The following is a 14,524-nucleotide window of genomic DNA, read 5'->3' on the forward strand; positions in this document are numbered from 1 at the left end:
ATCAGATTTATTAACTGATTCAAATGAAGGAACCCACATACCAGAGAAACTGGGGTGTCTCACCAAACAGACAAAGAGTTACCAGGATTTAGGGTAAGGATAGAATTTAGATAAAATTTAAAAGAAGCCATGTTTTGATAGACTCAAAGCAAAACAGGAGTCAACATCTGGTCTGAACTGCACACTAGACCCAGGTTCATTTCCTTAAGAAGTGCAAAGTTAAGCTAAACATGAAATGTTGTGTTCAGAAGCCCCTTATCTGAGGCTCTGAACCTGGGTTGCAAATCAAGACTGCTTCCCTGTGTCAAAGTGACTTAGATCCTCCTGGCAACAGGAGGGTGTTTCATTTTTACTGATAAAATTTCAAACAGCAAAGTTTCTGGTCTATCATTTTAGAGAACAAGGTTTCCCAGTGAGTCAGAAAGCAGTAGTCACACAAAGAAGGGGGTGGTTATGACACTTTAGCTGCAGCGTGCCCTTGGGGGGAATATTGTTTCATGGTAACTGTAGCTAGACTTACCGATGTCTGTCCTCCCAGCCTGATGAATGGCAGGGCAGCTATTTTCCCCCTTAGCATGAGCTAATTTTTTACTTTTTCACCCGCTTCAGTTATCTACTCATAGCCAATTCTGTTTTACTTATAGCCTACCCACCTGGTTTTGACACATGGTTTTGAAGCAAATTACAGACAGGAAGAGGACTTCTAAAGCTACAGCTATATTGACCTCTGGATATCATGACCTGGACACCCATTATGCTCCGTGTGTACAAGACAGCGTCTCATCCCCACCCACACGCTACACCCACCCCCAACCTGAGCTAACAAAATCCACTTCTGCTTCTCCATTCACCTAGTTGACTCACCAGACTCTGAAGTCATCTTTGCCCCTTCTAACTATCATCATGCCCTCCTTTTTCACCAAAGTCTACCTGTTCATCTCTGAAATAGTGCAAATCTTCTCTGCACCTTGGTTTGTTTCTCTAGTCACACGTGTAGTGGATATTGCTGTTGACTCATTCACTCTACCTGCTCTGTCATGACGCTTACATGGCTCCTTCCCTGCATGGGCATGCTGGAAGGCCCACTCCCTGCCCAGGCCCTGCCCATCACTACTACCAGTAATCATCTCTTTCCCAAGATACCTCAACTAAAGTGTGTGTGTGTGTGCTCAGTCGCTCAGTCGTATCTGACCTATTGCGATCCCCTGGACTCTAGCCCACCAGGCTCCTCTGTCCATGGGATTTCCCAGGCTAGAATACTGGAGTGGGTTGCTATTTCCTCCTCCAGGGGATTTTCCCAACCCAGGGATCAAACCCGGGTCTCCTGTGTCCCCTGTATTGGCAGGCGGATTCTTTACCACTGAGCCACCTGGGAAGCCCTCCCTTCAACTAAACCATGTGTTAAAAAAAGCAGTGGTTACTTGCAGCTTCCAGTTGGGTCTCAGGCCCCACCCCCACACAGCCCTTCCTGTGCAGAAGTATTCCAGCTGCCATGTTTTGATAACCTCATTTCCCACCACTCATTCCATACAAGACTAACTAACATAGGTTCCACAATACGACCTGTGTTTCCCACATAATGCAATTCTCTCTCTCTCTCTCTCTCTTTCACATTTTCCTCTCTCTTTTTTTACTGGAAGACCTACTTATTCTGACAGTGTCAAGTCTCTTCCTCCTCTCTCTGTGAGGCTGTTCCCTCGCCCCTCACACAAGTAGCCAGGCTTTGTGCCTTGGGCCCTCTGCTTATTAAACTATGTCAGACTATGTATCAGACCTGAATAAAGTTCTCTCTCCCTCTTGGGCTTTGCCATTCTTGATGCAAACCATCTTAGTCACTTAGCACAGAGCCTGGCAGTTACCTATTTATTGATATTTAGTGAGTGACTAATAGAGACTTGCTCAATAAATGAATGCTGTAGTTGGAGTCATGATCTGCTCTTTCTGAAGTCATTGGGTTTGTGAGCTCCAGATCACAATCATCAATGTATGAATTGCTTTGCGAATATTAAGCACTTTGAGGATATGCAAGAAAATTATGGGCTCAGCCCTCACCCTCCTGTTGTCAAGGGAGCCAATTGATTACTGAATGCCTATTGTGTGCCAGGCCACCTACTGAACACTTTGTAAATGTTAATCAATCCTCTCAATAATCTTATGAAGGAAGTTTAATATACTAGTTATTATCAGCGAGGAAACTGAAGCTCAAAGAAGTTCAGTAACTCACACATGGTCCCACAATAAGTGGTGGAGTCAAGACTCAAACCCTGGGCCATCCTGATCCTAGAGCCTGTTCTCTTTCCACAACATCAAACTGAATTGTAAGGGAGACAAGTCTAGACTTTCAGAAAAGAAGGCAAACACGCATTTCTTTGGCTGCCTGTCTGGGTTTATCAGCCAACTTTGGGTGCCTAGGCAGGAAGACCTTCTAGCTTGCAGCACTGCTAGGCGGAGGCTCCCAGGTGTCTGTCTGTCTGTCTCTCTCTCTCTTTTTTTTAATTTTCCAACCAGGGATCGAACCTGGGCCCTCAGCAGTGAAAGCATGGAGTCCTAACTACTGGACTGCCAGAGAATTCCCAAGGAAGGAGTTTTCTTTTTTTTGGCTCCCAAGTGTATCCTAAATATATCTTTGGCCCCCTGAGCCCTGAACAGGCACAGAGATGCTTCTAATGGCCCAGGTTTCCTCTTCCTGGCAACTACACTTTCAAGGTGGTGAGCCCCTTCAGATGCTGGGCGGTGGGATATATTTGGAAGTTCGAAAGTTCTGGAATGCCTTCCTATCTCACTTACTAGACCATTGCTGTCAGATGGTTCTCCTAAAATGCCTTTAATAATGTTAATATTCTCCTTTAAAAAGGTTGGTGTCTAAATGCAGAATGGTATCCTGGAGAGGATTGTGGAATAGAAAAGAAAATTTTAGTGGAAAAACTAGTGAAATTTGAATTAAGTCTGGAATTTGAATAATAGTAACGTACCAATGTCAGCTTCTTAGTTTTAACAAATGTACTATACACTATAAGATGTTAGCACTAGGGAAAACTGGGTGAGGGATATATGGAAACTCTCTATGGCGTTTTTGAAACTTCTCTGTAAATCCACAATTATTCCCAAGGAAAAGTTCAGTTTTCAAAAATGTTGGTGCTCCTTACAAAATGATGACCAGGTTCCTTAACTGGGATTTTGAGGTCCTCCAACCTCATCTTCTCCTGCTTCTATGAGAGAACTCCCTGTTCCAGCTCAATGGTTTTATTCACTGTCCTCTGAACAAAGCCATGCTCTCCTGGTCCCCATGTTTGCCATAGCCTAGCCCTCTGCTGGACTGATGACAGCCAAAGACTCCATCATGGTCCTAAACTGCAATGAGAAGCAAGTTACTATGAACCTGATGAAGCCCTAGGGCCCATCACCTGCAAGGTCTCGAGGGTCCACCACAGTTGTGCTGAGAATGTGACCCCACCCCCCCACACACAACTGTTGCTGTCACAGAAAGTTCTCAGGGACCTGACTCTGGTAGGGCTAGCTGACTCTTAGAATCTAGGCCACGGGCGCTTGATATGCCAAGTACCTGCAAGGGAGTGTGGGAAAAACAGTATCTGAGTCCATCTTCACTTCAGGAGGTGGGTTCTACCTTCAACCAAGGTGGGTAAGTCCCCAAACACAGGACGTTCTCAGACAGTGGCCCTCTTCACATGGTGGCAGGTGTTCACTACAGGTGGGTTTTCTAGAGCCAGAGCTTCTACTAGGGACTATCAGACTCGGGTAACGCTTGGGAAGCACCAGCTGAGTCTGGCCTGGAGGTTGTATGGTGCAGACTGTGCTCCTATATTTGATATGGTAGGCCAGGGTCAGGGGGACTTCATCTCCTGAGGGCACCTGGCTTAAATCTCTGAGAGACTGAAGGGCCCAAATTCATGTCTTTGGGAGCAACAGTGGGAAAGCAACCACCTGCTCTGAGGCAAGAAAGCACTAGGCATCTGTGAGAAGATCCGTTGTTCAGTGTTCTCCCATCATTCCTGCAGCCAGCGGTAGTGGCCAAATGCTCCTCTCACTCATTCCCAACATCCAGCCAGTCATCTGGAGCTAACAACATCCCTCCTAGTATTTCTCATCTATCTCATCAGCAAGTACCCTCAGGAAGCCTCAGCTGACCCCCTTGCCCCGCAGCTGGGTCAGGGGTCTGCCATTTTACTTCTATTGAGTGCCTTTTGCATATACCTTATTGTTGCACTTGCCACATAGCATTAAAATGATGTGTTTCCTTGTCTCTTTATAATAAGCTCAGAATGGGTCTTATTCCTCTTTGTCTCTCCAGTGCTTGGCACACAGGTATAAGTAGCTTCATAAATGTTAAACAAATGGAAAGAAGTAGGCTGGGCTTGAGAAGGGCCCCTTGGACTAAGTAATGAAATGTCTCCCACACCCTTATCCCTTATCCCAGCTACATGCTACAAACTTGCCCCAGCCCAGCTCCCAGCTAGGTTCAAGCAGTTTATCCACCTCTGGACTAGATCATGTGATTGGGAGATCCTTAGAGTAAATGGCAGGAACAGAAGATGGGCAGTGAGTCCTTAGATTCTTCTGGCAGCACCCCTGCTCTAGGTGATCCTGGAGCCACTGGGGACCATGAATATCCCTTGAGGAGGGAACTGCAGGAGAAAGCAGGGGCCCAGGCCCTGACTCAGTAAAACTGCAGCAGCAGCAGCTTTGGATTGCCCTCCTCAGTCAAGACAGAAATGCTAAGTGACTGCCGTTTGGGTTATCACTATCTATGCACAGCTGTGACTCTGAACTTGTTGCCACTTTCTCTCCTGTCTAATTTGGAGCCCTGCTGCCAGGCAGTTGTGTAGCAGTTGTGTTAGATGGCTTGCAACTGGGGACCCCAGGGAATGTTACCTGGTATTAGGGACCACTGCAGTTGACAGATCGTTTCTGGGAGAGATGAGGAAAGCAGGTAGGAAGAAACTGTGTCAAGTCATGACACATGCCAAGTCATGACTTGGGCAAGTCATGACACCTTAGGCTTCCTGCATTGAAAACAAAGATGATCTTCAAGGTCCTAACAGTCTTATGCTCAAAATATTTGCCCTGTGAAAGAAGAAGTTGCATGGAATGGAAGGAAGGCTTGGATTCAGGTCTCACACAAGCCTGGGTTCCAGTCCTGGCTGGGCCACAAGGTAGCAGTGCAACTCAGACACTTTCTTAACCTCTCTGAGCTTCTCTTCTTACCTCTGAAAGTGAGACTCTGCACCTACTTTGCAGAGACGTTCCAAAGATCAGAAATACCAGAGATAAACTTCTGGGCACTGAGTAGCCACTTAAAAACTGGAGCCAGCATGTCTGTGTGGGTGGAGAGATGGGGAGAGCTGGAAGGTCCTTCAAAGTCTGTTTCTGAGCTGAGCCTCGAAGGGTGAGGTGAAGGGTGTGATGGTGGCAGAACCTCAAAGATGTGTAGGTGGCACAGATCTAGGAGGGAAGTCACATGATGCCATGGTGAAGAGTGGATACAATGCGATTCCAAATCTGGGCGAGACAACATGACCCACCTGTGATGCAGAACAGACGGTAACAAGTGCTACTTCCAGCTATGGGAGCTTCATGGGTCCCATGGCTTTCCAGCTGGGCATTAAGGATTTTCAGAGCAAACGTTGTGATGAGAATGACTTTGGGGTAAACACCAATGGCAAAGGCAGGGAGCTAAGAGAGGATCCTGTGTCTAGGGGCGGGGAGGCCGTGAGGCTGGAGGAGGACGGCAGCGGACCGCGAACTCTCTAAGGCTTTCAGGAGAGCGCTGCGAGAGGCCAAGACTCGACCGGCTGGTGCCGCCTGGGTGCTCACACCTGCTTCTCCCACGCCCTCAGCATGGGCTGCGTCCGCAAGGCCCGAGCCAGGTGGCCGGGGTCTGGAAGGAGGCTCCGAGGTCCCTGAAGCGCCCTGGCAAAGGGGCTGGCGTGAGACTTGTGTTCAGAAGACGAAGGGCTGGGAGAGCAGGCGGGCATTCACTGCAGCTTCCTTCCCGCCTGGCGGCTGGCTGCGTTCCCTGAACTTGACCTCAGATGACCTGTGTATTCCCTTCTTGGAAACAGTTGCATTGCCAGGAGCAATTGAGCTCTGTCTTTGGCTTTCTTTCTCCTTCAGAGCAGGGACTTCATCTCAGCAGAGTCTGCTCTTTCACTCTTTCGGCAGCACCCAGCTTTCCCTCCACGGCGCTGCCGGTAGGGTGCCTGCTGTTAGCAACCTGCTCTCCTTGCTTCGTGTCCTCCTTCATTGTTCTTAGGATTGATGGCTTTTAGAGTGTGAGATCATTGATGGATAAAGACCAAGGTGGGGGGAGGTGTGAAGTCCCCTCCACCCCCCAGGCCACACAGCTAGTTACTCGCTGAGCAAAACCAACTCAGGAGTTCTCAGTCACAGGCGATGCTCTCAGTCCTGGCTGTGAGCTGCTTAATTCTGTACTTCTCAAATTCATTAGTGTGTGGAGGTGTGGACCTCGGCTAACCTGCAAGTCTTAATTTGGATTCATGTCAGTGTTTTGAAATTCTTTTGTGAAAAAGTATTTGGGTATTGTCCTTATTGACAATACTACGTTTGTGTGTTTTGTGGATTGGGTTGGCATGAAAAATAATTCCAAAACTGCCTGGATTTGCCCAGTGTTGCTGATTAGTGTTTTCTTAGGAGACTAAATCCAGTATTAGCCCCAATAAGGGGAAGGAACTGCACCATTTTCTCCTTAGTCAAATGCGTAAGGTATACCCACAGCACACTTATCAAAAGAAAGGGACAGATTTCTAATCAGCATACAAGCTAGAAATTATTAATCCTAAACAGGCGGCTTTGTTCAAAACCTTTTTCAGACTTACCTATTGAGTCAGCTTCTGGGTCCCAGTGGAGAACCAGGCTCTATTCACCACTCAGAAGACTCTGTGGACTGTGCCATGGCAGAGTGCTGGGAATAACACTGGAGAGCAAGACAGACACAAGTGACGGCTTCACTGAAAAAATAAACTGTCTTCACTCAAACTATTGTTCCTCTTTCTTCAAAAGCTGAATCTCCTTGTTTCTACAGTTGAGTGATCTCCCATCTCCCAGTCACTCCCTCTCATTCACTGAACTCTTTCTCTTCAACCCTACTCTTATCATTTTTGTCCAAACAGTCTCCTATCTAACACCTCAGTTTCTCTAATCCACCGACCACACTACTTTTTAAAAAATTCTCTGTAATGTTTTTCTTGCCTTCATTATCCCCTTGTCTACCTTTGATTCCTTGATCCATCATAATGAAAAGCAACTGTGTGTGTGCTCAGTCACTCACTCGTGTCTGACTCTTTGTGATCCTGTGGTATTTTTCAGGCAAGAATACTGAAATGGGTTCCTCCTTCATCGGATCTTCCTGATCCAGGGATTGAACCCACATCTCCTGAGTCTCCTGCATTGCAGGTAGATTCTTTATCACTGTACCACCTGGGAAACCTATGAAAAGCAACTCTAGTTCTTTTATATTCACTTACCCTGCTGGGTATAACTCCAGACCTTCTTTAGGCCTACAGCCAACTAGCTGAACATGGAAACAGTGCCTTAAATTTATGATAACAACATAATACTCCAGGATGCAAGAATGTAACATTCTACAGGGAAAATGAGTTGATTTCATTAACAAATAAATGGTGATTAAGATCCTGCAAATTAAAAGAAATTTAAGAGTCATAAAAATAGTCTTACCTAGGCTTGAATACCTTCTTACTTGTCAGGTTTGGTTCTGAATGATATTTTTGGCTGCTTTCTAAGGTTAAACTTCTCTTTAAAGGATAGCAAATGAATTCACTAGTTGAAAAATACTCAGAAAATAATGTATCTTAGACAAAGCCAGTCTCAAAAGAGGAATTACTAAGACATTTAAGCAATAGCCACATAATCTCCCAAGGAGATGGTTTAGATAAGAACATTTATTTTGAGGTAGACAGTCTGGGGTATTTGTGTAAAAGGTGAAGGCACATTTTCATGAGAACAAGATTTTAGCTTCCAGAGGCCAGCCACCTTTCAAAGCAAGATGACCAAATGGTCCGAACCAACTCAGATCTTTTGTCTACTGTCCACAGCCCATGGGCCCTCAGGCTAGGACTGCCACAGGCATCCACATTTGACAACACCTGCCTATAGGATCTCTGAATCAAATCAAATTACAAAACTGATACAGCTTAGAAGAAAAACTGTTTATCTGCATGAGCTCCCAAGTTGCCAAGGATATTTCATTGATCAAAGATAACTGCTATCATCTGAGTTTCCAGGTTTTCACAAACAGCACATTCTATATGCTTTCTACTTCACACAGCACTTTCTCATTTATTCCTTCCTTGAAGCCAGACTCTAAATATTGCATTAAATATTCCCATTTTACAGATAGACTAAGATGCAGTTAAATGACTCAGCTAAAGCACACAGCTAGAGAGGCCACCTGGGCCCTCCTGAGGAGGACCGGCAGTTCCTCCTCCACCAGACCACAGTGGCCTAAACTCTTGGGGAAACTTGTGATGACTTATGCAAGTGCACCCAGCCTGGCTGCACATTATACACCCACCCAAGAGTGACTAGATATTGCCAAGGGCATAAAGCTCAGGACCTGGCTCAGTCCATCCCACTGGAATCTCTGGGAGTAGGGCCCAGGCAACGGCTGCCTTAAGTTCTCTAGGACAACTCCAGTGTGAAAGTCAAAACCATCTTGTTAATTGTCATTATTTGTATCCGGCTCTCTCAACTACCTGCTTTCAGGCAGGTTCACTTGTCCTTTTACAGAAATAGTTTTCTATCAATATTTCTCAATTATAGGAATAATATCCATTTGTTGTAGAAATTTTAGAAGAAAAGTATGAAACACAAAAATCATCCAGAGACCCATTGTTAATATTTTTATGTATTCCCTTCCAATCTTTATGCATATTTACTTACAAATTCTTAATAGTACAATATATACTGATTATTTTGTTTTGAATTCACATGGTAAATATTTTCCAATGTTCCCAAATATTTTTCAAAACACTATTCTAATATTAAGATATAAAAAATTTTTTAAGATATAATCCACAATGTTAACGGTGATTAATATTGGACTAATGCAGGTTCTCCTTAGATTTTTCTTTTTGCTCATTTGTATATTCTTATTTTTCTATAATTTACTTGTATTTAGTTTTAATTTTTAAGTTAATGAAATTATAATAGCTGCATCATGTTTTACTGTGCTTATATCTTATGAATTAATCATTCTGTAATGCTGGACATTTAGGTTGTTCCTAGTTTTGTTGTTATAAATAAGCCTTCCATGAAGACTCTTGTACCTTGATTTTTGTGCCCCACTTTCCTAGAAGTGGGATTATTGAGAGGGTGTAAACATTTTGAAGATTATTGATAAGCATGCTAAATTGTTTCCAAAAGGGCATGTGAGTTTATGATCCCATCAGTGGCATATCTTGGGGATGAAAACTGTTAACAATATTTGCAAAATTGAGTACAGTTGACCTTTGAACAACACGGGGTAGGGTGGAGGTTAGGGCACTTACACTCTGCTACTACTGCTAAGTCACCTCAGTTGTGTCCGACTTTGTGCGACCCCATAGATGGCAGCCCAGCAGGCTCCCCCATCCCTGGGATTCTCCAGGCAAGAACACTGGAGTGGGTTGCCATTTCCTTCTCCAATGCATGAAAGTGAAAAGTGAAAGTGAAGTCGCTCAGTCATGTCCAACTCTTAGCGACTCCATGGACTGTAGCCTACCAGGCTCCTCCGTCCATGGGATTTTCCAGGCAAGAGTACTGGAGTGGGGTGCCATTGCCTTCTCCGACTGACACTCTGGTAAGTCCAAAATCCCAATATAGTGTAGTCAACCCTCTGTATCCTTGGTTCTGCATCCTCAGGTTCAACCTACCACAGATGGTGCTATACTATAGTACTGTGTGTGTGTATGCGCCCAGTTGCTCAGTCGTGTCCAACTCTTTGTGACCCCATGGACTGTAACCCGCTAGGCTCCTCTATCCATGGGATTTTCTTGGCAAGAATACTGGTGTGGGTTGCTATTTCCTCCTCCGGGGGGTCATCCTGACCCAGGGATTGAACCTGGGTCTACTGTATCTCCTGCATTGCAAGCAGATTCTTAACTGCTGAACCACTAGGGAAGCCCAAAACTATAGTACTTACTACTGAAAAAAAATATAGGTTAAGTGGACCTGCTTAGTTCAAACCTCCTGTATTTTTAAGGGTCAACTGTATATTCATTTTGTGATCTGTCAGTTTGCTATAATTAATGATGCTGGATTTTTTATATCTTTACCAGTCATTTGCATTTCTTCTTTTGTGAGTGTTGCCTTCTCCCCCTCCTTGTGGGTGTCTTTTTTATTATATACCAACTCTATAACACTTTTTCTTTTCATTTGTTTTGTAAGTATTTTCCCTGAGTTTATAATTTAACTTGGGTTGTTGACATGCAGAAGGATTCACTGATTTTATGCTTAGAAATACTTTTTGATTGCTTGATCAGGTAAATAGTTCCCTTTTTCTGCTACAGGTCTCAATGAATAAATGCCTGCTTAAGTAAGAGCAATTTTTCTGGTTAAGCAGGATTTTATTGGTCTAGACTAAGAAGCAGTCTGGATTCCCTGGTGGCTCAGACGGTAAAGAATCTGCCTCCAATTCGGGAGACCCGGGGTTCAATCCCTGGGTGGGGAAGATCCCCTGGAGAAGAGAATGGCTACCTACTCAATATTCTTGCCTGGAGAATTCCATGGACAGAGGAGCCTGGTAGGCTACAGTTCATGGGGATGACTTGCAACTAACACTTGCACACAAGAAACAGTCCATCTCCTATAGGAACCAGACTTGGAAGTATCAAAACTACTTTTATGGTATACATTGTTTGAACCACCTCACCTTAATGTTCATTTTCTCTCTTACAGGCTTTTGATTCACTAGAAATAATTTGATTGTTTTCCAAAGGCTGGATATTCAAATTCAAGTTTTATTGTGGTTTGAGATGGCTGAATATCATCAGGTGGATGCAGGTGATGACCTAGTCATGCCATCATTAGGACAGTCCTAGAGATTGGCAAGAAGACTGAGACATAAGCTGATACCCCCCCTGCCTGGTTTAGCAGATAAATAGTGCAATGTTGGGAACACAGAATAGCTCCCCAGGAATGAAGCTAGAATGACCTGGAATGACTGGATCCGTTAATGCAGGTGTTTCTAAGAATGCCTTGCCCAGCTTGAGGGACATCTGTGTCCTTTTTCTCTCTAACCTTCTTATCCCTACGTCCTTGCAGACTTCTATTAATAAGGCAGAGCTTCTCAATCTTTAGAGCACCTATGAATCGCAATGGCTAAGTGGGAAGAATGTGGTCTCTGGTAGGGGTTTTGAGGATTTTTCCCCCTGCATCGCACAGTTCGAGCAAATGGGGCTTGACCTTCACCCATAAGAGGATATGGGGAAGGGGTGTCTCAAGGACGAAAGGAGTTGATATCAAGTTCAGGTCTCAAATGGGACAAGTAGGCCCCTGCTCAGCAGGAAGTGGGATGGGAGGAACATACAGAACTAGTTAATGAGACAAACTGGTGGAGGTTGAGGCAACCTTTTAGGGAGGCTCAGCTCCTTCTCGGAGAAGGCAATGGCACCCCACTCCAGTACTCTTGCCTGGAAAATCCCATGGACGGAGGAGCCTGGTAGGCTGTAGTCCATGGGGTCGCTAAGAGTCAGACATGACTGAGCGACTTCACTTTCACTTTTCCTGATCATGCACTGGAGAAGGAAATGGCAACCCACTCCAGTATGCTTTCCTGGAGAATCCCAGGGATGGCGGAGCCTGGTGGGCTGCCATCTATGGGGTCGCACAGAGTCAGACACGACTGAAGCGACTTAGCAGCAGCTCCTTCTGTGAAACCTTTGCTCTTCTCTAACTGGATTCTCAGGAGCTGTAGTTCAGGAATTTCACAATTTTTACACCGCACATATTTTCTGTGGCTTCCTCCCCTGTGTGAGGATTCGATGTTGACGTTTAACCAAGAGGTAGATCTAGGAGCTGGGTGCAGCCACTCACCAGTCCTGAACCCCGGCCCCTATGTGCACTGCCTCCAGGTTTCTCTGTGGACTAGTCCCACAGGGGCCCCAAATGGACATGTCCTTGCTGACCTTATGTAGCAACCTGCTCCTCCTGTGGGCCCCTTGGTGCTACCGTCTACCCTGCTACTCTTTGAGAAACTTCCTTGCCACCTCTCCCCCAATCAGTCCCTTCCTGCTATTTGATTCCCTAAATCTCTCCTATACATACTTCTCTTTACCCCACTCCCACTACCCTAAGGGAGACCATTGTTTTTTTGTCACCTGGGATGCTGCAACAGCCTTCCAGCTCATTTCTCTGCCTCCGTTCCAAGACCCCAGACTGCAGCTGGCACTGGGCAAGATATGGTCCCTGTCCACTGCACTGTGGATGGGACAGACCAACTCATGACGTGATCGGTGTGCTCAATTTTGAAAGATCAAAGGCCTCCTGGAGTGCCACCTGAGTTTAGCCAGGAAGGATGAGGGAGAGTGAATGGCAAGAAGCAGGAAATGCTTCTGCCAAAGCTATGCCATCTTAGTAGTTTTCTTTATGAGGCAGGCCCTTAATGACACATATACCCTGAATCTCTTCCTTTTCTGGATTCTTTTTCTATTTACACACTAATTTCTACTGAGTTTGCCCCACTGTTACTTACCTCTCTCACCATGCTTCCCTCAACTCAGGTTTCTTTCACCCTAGCCTAAATCACTGAACCTGCATAGTGGGAGGAATGACAAACCATTAGAGTGGAAATCTCAAATATATGTCCCTAGGAGGGAGAAATGTTCTAGAAATGGGCAGAACTCATTGCATTAATACATGCCTCAAATGCACACACATCTATCTCACACATACTATTCCCCATGTATTAGTTATTAGTGCTATTAACCAAATATTTTTGCTTCTCCTTCCAGGCACACGAAAACATTGCACCTATGGCATTCCCCTGCCCCCTTGTGACTTGCTTTGGCCAATGAAATCAGAGCAAAAGTGATCTATGTTACTTCCAGGTAAACGCTTGAAGAGTTCACGCTCAGTTTGCCTCACAGTCATTTCCTGCCTTCAGAGCTGAGGAGGCAGCATGTCTAGCTGCAGCAGCCAGAGTCCCTGAATGGCTATGGAAAACAGAGCTCCTGTTGACCTCCAGAAGACATATTTCATGATGGAGACATGAAATTGTGTCAGACCACTGAGACCGGGGGATTGCTTGTTACTCCACCACAACCTAACTGATCCTGATTGATACACGCAGTCAAACCAAGGTTTGGGGGCACCAAGGTCTTTATTCCTGTTGGGTATTCAGCATCTTGAGTCTCTGAGTCAATCAAAGTTCCCATCCTCCTGCCCAGTCCCCTTATGTTGGAAGATTTTTAGGTTATTTAATCTCTTTTCCATTATGAAGGGGACCCTTGCATGTTCTTTGTAAGAGGAGAACAAGGAGTCTCTTTAACTGAACCTAAATTCAAAATGAAGTCACAGAAATAGCTGTAAAACACAAAAGCAGGATTTCCCTGGTGGCACAGTGGATAAGAGTTCACCTGCCAATGCAGGGGACATGGGTTCAATTCTTGGACCGGGAAGATTCCACATGTCATGTGGCAGCTAAGCCCCTGTGCCACTGAGCCCATGCTCTAGAGCCTGTACTCTGCAACAAGAGAAGCCATGCAATGAGAAGCCCGTGCACTGAAACCAAGAGTAGGCCCCACAACTAGAGAGAGGGTGCACAAAGCAATGAAGACCCAGTGCAGCCATTAATTAATTTAAAAAAAGCATGAAAGCATTTGCTGAGTTATTCAAAAGCATAGTCTAGACACTCTACATATGTCACACTAACTACTGCACGTCTAAAAGCAATCCACTAACAAATCTCCCTTTCACCAAGAGCAAAATGCCAGTTTCTTCCCCCAGAATAGCCCTAGCACTAGTAGGCTAATTTTAAAGGTCCCAGATTGTAGGCCTAATTCTGCCATTTAGTAGTGGATGACCTTGGAGAAATTACCTCTTTGAGGCCTAGTTCCCTTATCTGAAAATGGTTATAGGAACAATGGGTTTCTCTGGTAGCTCAGATGGTAAAGTATCTGCCTGCAATTTAGGAGACTAGGGTTCGATCCCTGGGTCGGGAAGATCCTCTGGTGAAAGGAATGGCTACCCACTCCAGTATTTTTGCCTGGAGAATTCCATGGACAGAGGACCCTGGCGGGCTACAGTCTATAGGGTCGCAAAGAGTCATATACGCCTGAGTGACTAAAACACACACACACAGATAATAATAACTATACCATAGAAAGAAAAGGAAAGCTACATTTGCACATTTGGTATACTCTTCAGACAGACTGAGAAAGGGTATGGAAAGGAAAAAGGAAAGCTCTAAGCAAATGTTAGTCGATAATGTTTTTAACCAACACACGACCAAAGAAGAAACATAAAATGAACTTCCCAATGCCTTCAGTCT

Source organism: Giraffa tippelskirchi, chromosome 4 (assembly GCF_054371585.1).
Source record: "Giraffa tippelskirchi isolate mGirTip1 chromosome 4, T2T-mGirTip1v1.2.pri, whole genome shotgun sequence".
Lineage (NCBI taxonomy): Eukaryota > Metazoa > Chordata > Mammalia > Artiodactyla > Giraffidae > Giraffa > Giraffa tippelskirchi.